Genomic DNA, 10307 nt, shown 5'->3' with positions numbered 1-10307 from the left:
GCAGACACCTCGTCGTCATCACTGATCCCATTAGTATTGACTGGAGGAAAGAACAATGGTGTGGTTTTTTTTTTACACTCAGAGGCAACCATTGGAAAAATTGGTTGAAAATACCAAGGTATTCTGCCACAGGGACACAGTCTGAAAGCATCCTTTATCAACAACTTGCCTGTGTCAAAACATTTGATTTAGATGATCCAAGCAAGCAGTTCATTTTCTAGAGAAACCATTACTTTTTTTGTTAACTAGCGATTTTAGTTTTGACTATAACATTTTAAATATGCCTACGGAGTAGCATATTCTGTCAAGAACCCATTGATGTATCTCACATTTAGATGTATTTGTTCCAAACAGTCCCTTTTTTTCTTTCGAGAAACAATCAATTAGCTCCAAATGAATTTTGAGGTTATTGACTTAATAACATTTGAAACATGGTATTTCGCTCTTAAGATAAATCTATGCACGTTTGAGTCGTCTATATTACAAGATACTTAAGTAGGCCTACAGATGCACAGTACTCAGAATGAGCTTCAATCTGCCCATTGCCATTGGATTTTCACATGATAGATTTAACACTGGGTTTTGCATCTATATTGTACTGTATCTACTGTACATTCAGTCTGTACATAAGCTGTGAGGGTTGATCATGAAGCGTTGAGGCTAATGCCGCTACATCCTCAGCCCGCCTATAGCTTTGTCTACTCTGTATTAAGGTTGGACCTGAAACGACACCCATGGTAATTTCCTGTGGCAGATTTCTTCTCAGTGAGTAGTGATGCGAGCGAAAATGGTTTATTTATGTCCTGGATACAGCTCAAGACGGAGCGGAAAGATTTCCCTAATAAGGGATACAAGAGGTTCCCAAAGGCAAGATGTTGCTTATGAACACGAGATAGGAAGATAAAGCGGCAGGAGTATTATTAAAAGGCATGCTATGAGAAGTGTGACGATTGTTTCCAAATGAGCAACAAGATATATTGTATATTTCAGTAAGGGAAGTGTGAACTGTGAACAATATTTCACAATGAATCATCACATCTGACCTTCAGTCTAGGATAGAGAATAATGGTTAATAATTCAACTGTTCCATTTTTAATAACATTAGACATATAGTTAGTTAAAGTAATTGCATGCAGAACTGCAGGGATTTCATCCAAGTATAGTTCTAGTTCCTGGCACTGACAGTTGGCTAGCTATTGTTCCTCTGCCCTTGTATCCGTAAGAAGATAATGCCATTTTGCTGATGAATTTTGTGCATGGTGCCATTTAAAAAACAGACTAGGAAGGTGTGTTGCTATGGTTACTCCAGCCATCTGCATGAAGTTGTTTACCTATCTTATCTCACAATGAAATAACATGTTGATTTTTATATGTGTAAAAAAAAGTTCTTACAAAATCTCATTTGACCTTTTTTTATGTTCAATGTAAATGTACTAGTCACTAACAAAGGTATTTTCAGTCTAGACCAGAGGTATTCAAATCCTACCTTGGTGCTCTGAAGTATTGCTGGTTTTCTCTTCTAGCTGATCATTAATTGCACCCACCTGGTTTCCTAGTTCTAAATCATTCTCTGATTACAGGGGAATCACCCACCTGGTGTCCCATTTCTAAATCATTCTCTGATTACAGGGGAATCACCCACCTGGTGTCCGAATTCTAAATCATTCTCTGATTACAGGGGAATCACCCACCTGGTGTCCCAGTTGTAAACCAGTCTCTGATTACAGGGGAATCACCCACCTGGTGTCCCAGTTGTAAATCAGTCTCCTGAATTGCAGGGAAAGAATGTACAAAAAGCAATGGAACTGACTTCAAGGTCCAGATTAGAATTTGAAGGGTCTAGACTCTCCTAATCTCTGTAACATGCCAAGTGAATCCCACCTGTATGAGATATATTACACTTAGACTACTAGGCACTACTGGGTAGGACTACTGACAGACTACTAGTCACTATACTGGGTATGCTACTGATAGACTACTAGTCGCTACTGGGTATGCTACTGATAGACTACTAGTCACTACTGGGTATGCTACTACTAGTCACTACTGGGTATGCTACTGATAGTATATGCTACTGATAGACTACTAGTCACTATACTGGGTATGCTACTGATAGACTACTAGTCACTACTGGGTATGCTACTGATAGACTACTAGTCACTATACTGGGTATGCTACTGATAGACTACTAGTCACTATACTGGGTATGCTACTGATAGACTACTAGTCACTATATGCTACTGATAGACTACTAGTCACTATAGTGGGTATGCTACTGATAGACTACTAGTCACTATACTGGGTATGCTACTGATAGACTACTAGTCACTATACTGGGTATGCTACTGATACTATAGACTACTAGTCACTACTAGTCACTACTGGGTATGCTACTGATAGACTACTAGTCACTATACTGGGTATGCTACTGATAGACTACTAGTCACTATACTGGGTATGTACTATATAGACTACTAGTCACAATATACTGGGTATGCTACTGATAGACTACTAGTCACTATACTGGGTATGCTACTGATAGACTACTAGTCACTATACTGGGTATGCTACTGATAGACTACTAGATATGCTACTGACTACTAGATAGACTACTAGTCACTATACTGGGTATGCTACTGATAGACTACTAGTCACTATACTGGGTATGCTACTGATAGACTACTAGTCACTATACTGGGTATGCTACTGATAGACTACTAGTCACTATACTGGGTATGCTACTGATAGACTACTAGTCACTATACTGGGTATGCTACTGATAGACTACTAGTCACTATACTGGGTATGCTACTGATAGTATGTCACTATACTGGGTATGCTAGATAGACTACTAGTCACTATACTGGGTATGCTACTGATAGACTACTAGTCACTATACTGGGTATGCTACTGATAGACTACTAGTCACTATACTGGGTATGCTAGTGTCTCAGTGTCTCTGGGTAACAGTGTCTCTGGGTAACAGTGTCTCTGGGTAACAGTGTCTCTGGATAACAGTGTCTCTAAACAAGAGTGTCTCTGGGTAACACAGTCACTACTGGGTATGCTCTGATAACAGTGTCTCTGAAACAAGAGTGTCTCTGGTAACAGTGTTTCTAACTGGGTATGCTACTGATGTCTCTGGGTAACAGTGTCTCTGGGTAACAGTGTCACTCTAAACAAGAGTGTCTCTGGGTAACAGTGTCTCTGGATAACAGTGTCTCTAAACAAGAGTGTCTCTGGGTAACAGTGTTTCTGGGTATGCTACTGATAGACTACTAGTCACTACTGGGTTTGCTACTGATAGACTGTCTCTGGGTAACAGTGTCTCTACTAGTCACTACTGGGTCTTTTCCTAATTTTGCTAATAACAGTGTCTCTAAACTGTAAGAGTGTCTCTGGGTAACAGTGTCTCTGGATAACAGTGTCTCTAAACAAGAGTGTCTCTGGATAAAAGTGTCTCTGGGTAACAGTGTCTCTAAACAATAACAGTGTCTCTGGGTAACAGTGTCTCTGGGTAACAGTGTCTCTAAACAAGAGTGTGTCTCTGGATAACAGTGTCTCTAAACAAGAGTGTCTCTGGGTAACAGTGTCTCTGGAACAGTGTCTCTAAACAGTGTCTCTGGGTAACAGTGTCTCTGGATAACAGTGTCTCTAAACAAGAGTGTCTCTGAGTAACAGTGTTTCTGGGTAACAGTGTGTCTCTGGGTAACAGTTTCTCTGGATAACAGTGTCTCTGGATAACAGTGTCTGTGGGTAACAGTGTCTCTGGGTAACAGTGTCTCTGGGTAACAGTGTCTCTGGATAACAGTGTCTCTGGATAACAGTGTCTGTGGGTAACAGTGTCTCTGGGTAACAGTGTCTGCTATATGCACATGTGTGTGAGAGGAAAGTCTACAGAGTGACAAAGTTGTAAATGTTTAGGAAGAATATGAACTTGAATATTCTGTAAAAAAAAATTATCTCCTGTAATTCTTGAATTTGGTTTATGCATCTTGGCTGTATCACATCCGGCCGTGATTGGGAATCCCATAGGGGGCACAATTCCCCCAGCATTGTCTGGGTTTGGCATGTAGGCCGTCATTGTAAATAAGAGTTGGATCTTAACTGATTTGCCTAGTTAAATAAAGGTTAAAAAAATATATATATAAAAACACATTTAACCAGGGATGAACAACTTTGATGAGGATGTGGGCCCCCACCAATTATTATTGTTTTGCCATTGGGCAGAGAGAAATGTTTGCAGTTTTTAATGTGATATCTGAGGGACCACCAGCTGGTAATTCGATCATGATCAATGAATTTATCATAAATTTAAAAAATGCTGACATGGCTAATTGACTGACTATCAGTGACTTACACAACATGATAAAAACTGCTGATGCACAACCAAATATCGAAATTGCACCTTGTGTATTCTACTATTATCATTTGCAACAATAAATTGAGACCCCATTTGAGTTCAATTTGTTTTTGGTGGAAATTGATCTGAGGGTGTTATGCTACCCGCAGGCCAACAGTTGCCCATCCCTGATTTGAACCATTTTACTTGTGAAAACACTGCATCAACTAACTCAGGGGCGTGATGTTACGGGAAGACACGCTTCTTTCTAATGGGCGTGCCTCAAGAGGTAAAAACAATGAGCTCAACCTTGCTTTCTCTCTGACCACGACCACAAAATAGATCTATCATCCGATTGAATTGACAGCTTTTGGTGTGTTTTCCTACAACCGTTGAAAGACCTGCCCACAATGCGCAGCGGCACTTTTATATATTCTGGTCTTTTCTTTAACCTTTTTTTATGGACAGTTGGCACTTCAGAGTTCATAAACGTAAACTTACCAATGGAACTCTTGAGGATGATTTTGTTATGGAGTGTAACGGATGTGAAATAGCTAGCTAGTTAGCGGTGGTGCGCGCTAAATAGCGTTTCAATCAGTGACGTCACTTGCACTGAGACGTTGAAGTAGTGGTTCCCCTTGCTTTGCACGGGCCGCGGCTTTTGTGGAGCGATGGCTAACGATGCTTCGTGGGTGACTGTTGTTGATGTGTGCAGAGGGTCCCTGGTTCGCGCCCGGGTATGGGCGAGGGTTATACTGTTACAGGAGCATAACACATTAGTTCATGAACTCAACGAAAGAGGCAAGGAAATCCTCCCTTTCTTCATCTATTCTGGGGCAGAGAGGTTGTTGTTTTGCACAACATCAATCATTTGAAAGTAATAATTTGGATATTAGTTTGTAGAAGGATAGTGAAGATTCCATTGAATCTATTAGAACGAATAAGGATCATATTGTCTGTGATCAGCTTGCTGATTTGAAAGCTGTGAAATAGGGCTCAAATTTGCTCAAATTTGTGCTATTGGAGGGACATTCTGTTGCTTTGAAGACTGTGTACGACAAAGGAACTGACATGGGGAGATGTCTCGCAGATTTTAAAGACCCCTTGGGCTGTCACAAGCTCCTGTCTTTCAAACTGAAAAAAATGTATTTTTGCTGCAGAAACTGCAACATCCAAACATCATCAAGGTACGTGAAAAGGGTATTAATTGAATAAATACATAAATGGCCTAAGGAATAGAATATAACTTTATTGATATCCAGGGGATATCGACAAATCAAGGTGTCAGAGGCTTACACAAACACACAACATAGCCCTGCCTTTAAAAAAACATGACCTACAGTGATAGAAAACTAGAAACCTCAAGCCCATCAGTGTGACTTAGTTGCCTATTTAAGGAGCTATCCCCTTCTCTATGTCTATTATGCTCTGCTGCATGTGTGAAATGGATGAAAAGCCTCGATGTGCATCTGCAGGACCTTCCTAATGTATTTCCTCTTGAACCTCTCCTGACCTTGGCTCTCAGTTCTGCATCAGCAGCTGGATGAGATACAGTGTCCCTCTGTTGGCTACTCTGCCCGTTGCTCTAAAAATCCACCAAGTCTATTTAATCAATCCATTACAGTCTAATTTGCAATGTGAATTTAAGCAGTCGTAACTGTAGTTGTAGGCTACTGTGATGACTACCTTAATGAACAAACTTGGCTCCCAAGTGGTGCAGCGGTATAAAGTACTGCATCTCAGTGCTTGAGGCGTCGCTGCAGACACCCTGGTTCAAATCCAGGTTGTATCACAACACGCTGTGATTGTGAGTCCCATAGAGCGGCGCACAATTGGCCCAGCGTTGTTTGGGTAGGCCTTCATTGTAAATGAGAATTTGTTCTTAACTGACTTGCCTAGTTAAATAAAGGTTAAATAAATAAAATAAAACAGTAATCTATTCACTGTAACAGACCAAAGTAATAGAGCACATTTTGCTGGTTTGTCCTGAGAACGTGTTGAAACAGTTATGCTGCTTTCTCATAATTCTCTCCTGATAGTGCAGTATAACCTATTTCCCCCTGTAGCTCTGAGGCCACTGTGAGGACAGTAAAAGGGCCGGTGGTTTCTCTATCTCTCTCTCTCTCTCTTCTCTTCTCTCGCGCTCTCTCTCAATTCAAAGGGCTTCATTGGCATGGGAAATACAGTTGAAGTCAGAAGTTTTACATACAGTCGTGGCCAAAAGTTTTGAGAAGGACACATATTACTTTCCACAAAGTTTTCTGCTTCAGTGTCTTTAGATATTTTCGTCAGATGTTACTATGGAATTCTGAAGTATAATTACAAGCATTTCATAAGTGTCAAAGGCTTTTATTGACAATTACATGAAGTTGATGCAAAGAGTCAATATTTGCAGTGTTGACCCTTCTTTTTCAAGACCTCTGCAATCCACCCTGGCATGCTGTCAATTCACTTCTGGGCCACATCCTGACTGATGTCGGCCCATTCTTGCATAATCAATGCTTGGAGTTTGTCAGAATTTGTGGGATTTTGTTTGTCCACCTGCCTCTTGAGGATTGACCACAAGTTCTCAATGGGATGGAGGTCTGGGGAGTTTCCTGGCCATGGACCCAAAATATCGATGTTTTGTTCCCCTGAGCCACTTAGTTATCACTTTTGCCTTATGGAAAGGTACCCTATCATGCTGGAAAAGGCATTGTTTGTCACCAAACTGTTCCTGGATGGTTGGGAGAAGTTGCTCTCGGAGGATGTGTTGGTACCATTCTTTATTCATGGCTGTGTTCTTAGGCAAAATTGGGAGTGAGCCCACTCCCTTGGCTGAGAAGCAACCCCACACATGAATGGTCTCAGGATGCTTTACTGTTGGCATGACACAGGATTGATGGTAGCTCACCTTGTCTTCTCCGGACAAGCTTTTTTCTGGATGCCCCAAACAATCGAAAAGGGGATTCATCAGAGAAAATGACTTTACCCCAGTCCTCAGCAGTCCAATCCCTGTACCTTTTTCAGAATATCAGTCTGTCCCTGATGTTTTTCCTGGAGAGAAGTGGCTTATTTGCTGTCCCTCTTGACAGGCCATCCTCCAATAGTATTCACCTCACTGTGCATGCAGATGCACTCACACCTGCCTGCTGCCATTCCTGAGCAAGCTCTGTGCTGGTGCCCCAATCCCACAGCTGAATCAGCTTTAGGAGACGGTCCTGGTGCTTGCTGGACTTTCTTGGGCACCCTGAAGCCTTCTTCACAACAATTGAACCACTATCCTTGAAGTTCTTGATGATCCGATAAATTGTTGATTTAGGTGCAATCTTACTGGCAGCAATATCCTTGCCTGTGAAGCCCTTTTTGTGCAAAGCAATGATGTCCGCACTTGTTTCATTGCAGGTAACCATGGTCGACAGAGGAAGAACAATGATTCCACGCACCACTCTCCTTTTGAAGTTTCCAGTCTGTTATTCGAACTCAATCAGCATGACAGAGTGAGCTCCAGCCTTGTCCTCGTCAACACTCACACCTGTGTTAATGAGAGAATCACTGACATGATGTCAGCTGGTCCTTTTGTGGCAAGGCTGAAATGCAGTGGAAATGTTTATTTGGGATTCAGTTCACTTTCATGGCAAAGAGGGACTTTGCAATCAATTGCAATTCATCTGATCACTCTTCATAACATTCTGGAATATATGCACATTGCCATCATACAAACTGAGGCAGCAGACTTTGTGAAAATGTATATTTGTGTAATTCTAAAAACATTTGGCCACGACTGTACACCATAGCCAAATACATTTAAACTCAGTTTTTCACAATTCCTGACATTTAATCCGAGTAAAAATTCCCAGTCTTAGGTCAGTTAGGATCACCACTTTATTTTAAGAATGTGAAATGTCAGAATAATATTAGAGAATGATTTATTTCAGCTTTTATTGTTTTCATCACATTCCCAGTGGGTCAGAAGTTCGGAAGTTCACTCACTCAATTAGAATTTGGTAGTATTGCCTTTAAATTGTTTAACTTGGGTCAAACGTTTTGGGTAGCATTCCACAAGCTTCCCACAATAAGTTGAGTGCATTGTGGCCCATTCCTCCTGACAGAGCTGGTGTAACTGAGTCAGGTTTGTAGGCCTCCTTTGCTCGCACACGCTTTTGCAGTTCTGCCCACAAATTTTCTATGGGATTGAGGTCAGGGCTTTGTGATGGCCATTCCAATACCTTGACTTTGTTGTCCTTAAGCCGTTTTCCCACAACTTTGGAAGTATGCTTGGGGTCATTGTCCATGTGGAAGACCCATTTGTGGTCAAGCTTTAACTTCCTGACTGATGTGTTGAGATGTGCTTCACGGTTGGGATGGTGTTCTTCAGCTTGCAAGCATCCCCCTTTTTCCTCCAAACATAACTGTGGTCATTATGGCCAAACAGTTCTATTTTTGTTTCATCAAACCAGAGGACATTTCTTCAAAAAGTACGGTGTTTGTTGCAAACCGTAGTCTGGCTTTCTTGTGGCGGTTTTTGAGCAGCCCCTTCTTCCTTGCTGAGTGGCCTGTCAGGTTATGTCGAAAAAGGACTAATTTTACTGTGGATATAAATACTTTTGTACCTGTTTCCTCCAGCATCTTCACAAGGTCCTTTGCTGTTGTTCTGGGATTAATTTGCACTTTTTGCACCAAAGTACATTCATCTGTAGGAGACAGAACACATCTCCTTCCTGAGCGGTATGACGGCTGCATGGTCCCATGGTGTTTATAATTGCGTACTATTGTGTGTACAGATGAACGTGGTACCTTCAGGCATTTGGAAATTGCTCCCAAGGATGAACCAGACTTGTGGAGGTCTACACATTTTTTCTGGCGTCTTGGGCTGATTTAATTTAATTTTACCATGATGTCAAGCAAAGAGGCAATGAGTTTGAAGGTAGGCTTTGAAATGTATCCACAGGTACACCTCCAATTGACTCAAATGATGTCAATTAGCTTAAGCTTATAAAGCCTTGACATCACTTTCTGGAATTTTCCAAGCTGTTTAAAGGCACAATCAACTTAGTGTATGTAAACTTCTGACCCACTGGAATTGTGATACAGTGATGTATAAGTGAAATAATCTGTCTCTAAACAATTGTTGGAAAAAGGACTTGTGTCATGCACAAAGAAAATGTCCTAACCAACTTGCCAAAACTATAGTTTATTAACAAGAAATTTGTGGAGGTGTTGAAAAATGAGTTTTAATGTCTCCAACCTAAGTGTATGTAAACATCTGACTTCAACTGTATGTGTTTCCATTGCCAAAGCAAGTGAAATAGATTATAAACAATAGTGAAATAAAAAATGAATAGTAAATATTACATTCACAGAAGTTCCAAAGGAATAGAGATATTTAAAATGTCATTAAGGCTGTTTACAGTGAATTCGGAAAGTATTCAGGCCCCTTGACTTTTTCCACATTTTGTTACGTTACAGCCTTATTCTAAAATGTATTATTATTATTATTATTATTATTATTTTGTAAATCATCAATCTACAAATAATACCACATGATGACAAAGCGAAAACAGGTTTTTAGAAATCTTCGGCTACAAAGGGAAGCACAGCCATGCATCAGCTGAGCTGCCCAGTGACACGAGCCTACCAGACGAACTAAATCACGTATATGCTCGCTTAAGCAACACTGAGGCATGCATGAGAGCATCAGCTGTTCTGTACGACTGTGTGATCACGCTCTCCGTCGCTGACCTGAATACCTTTAAACAGGTCAACATTCCCAAGGCTGCGGTGCCAGATGGATTACCAGGCCGTATGCTCTGAGCATGTGCTGACCAACTGGCAGGGGTCCCTGATTGAGTCTGTAATACCTACATGTTTCAAGCAGACCACCATAGTCCCTGTGCCCAAGAAAGCGAAGGTAACCTGCCTAAATTACTACAGACCCATAGAACTCACGTCTGTAGCCATGAAGTGCTTTGAAAGGTTGGTAATG

Source organism: Oncorhynchus masou, chromosome 21, assembly GCF_036934945.1.
Source record: "Oncorhynchus masou masou isolate Uvic2021 chromosome 21, UVic_Omas_1.1, whole genome shotgun sequence".
NCBI classification, from domain to species: Eukaryota; Metazoa; Chordata; class Actinopteri; order Salmoniformes; family Salmonidae; genus Oncorhynchus; species Oncorhynchus masou.
The sequence above is the reverse complement of the archived record's forward strand: the minus strand, read 5'-3'. Positions refer to the sequence as shown.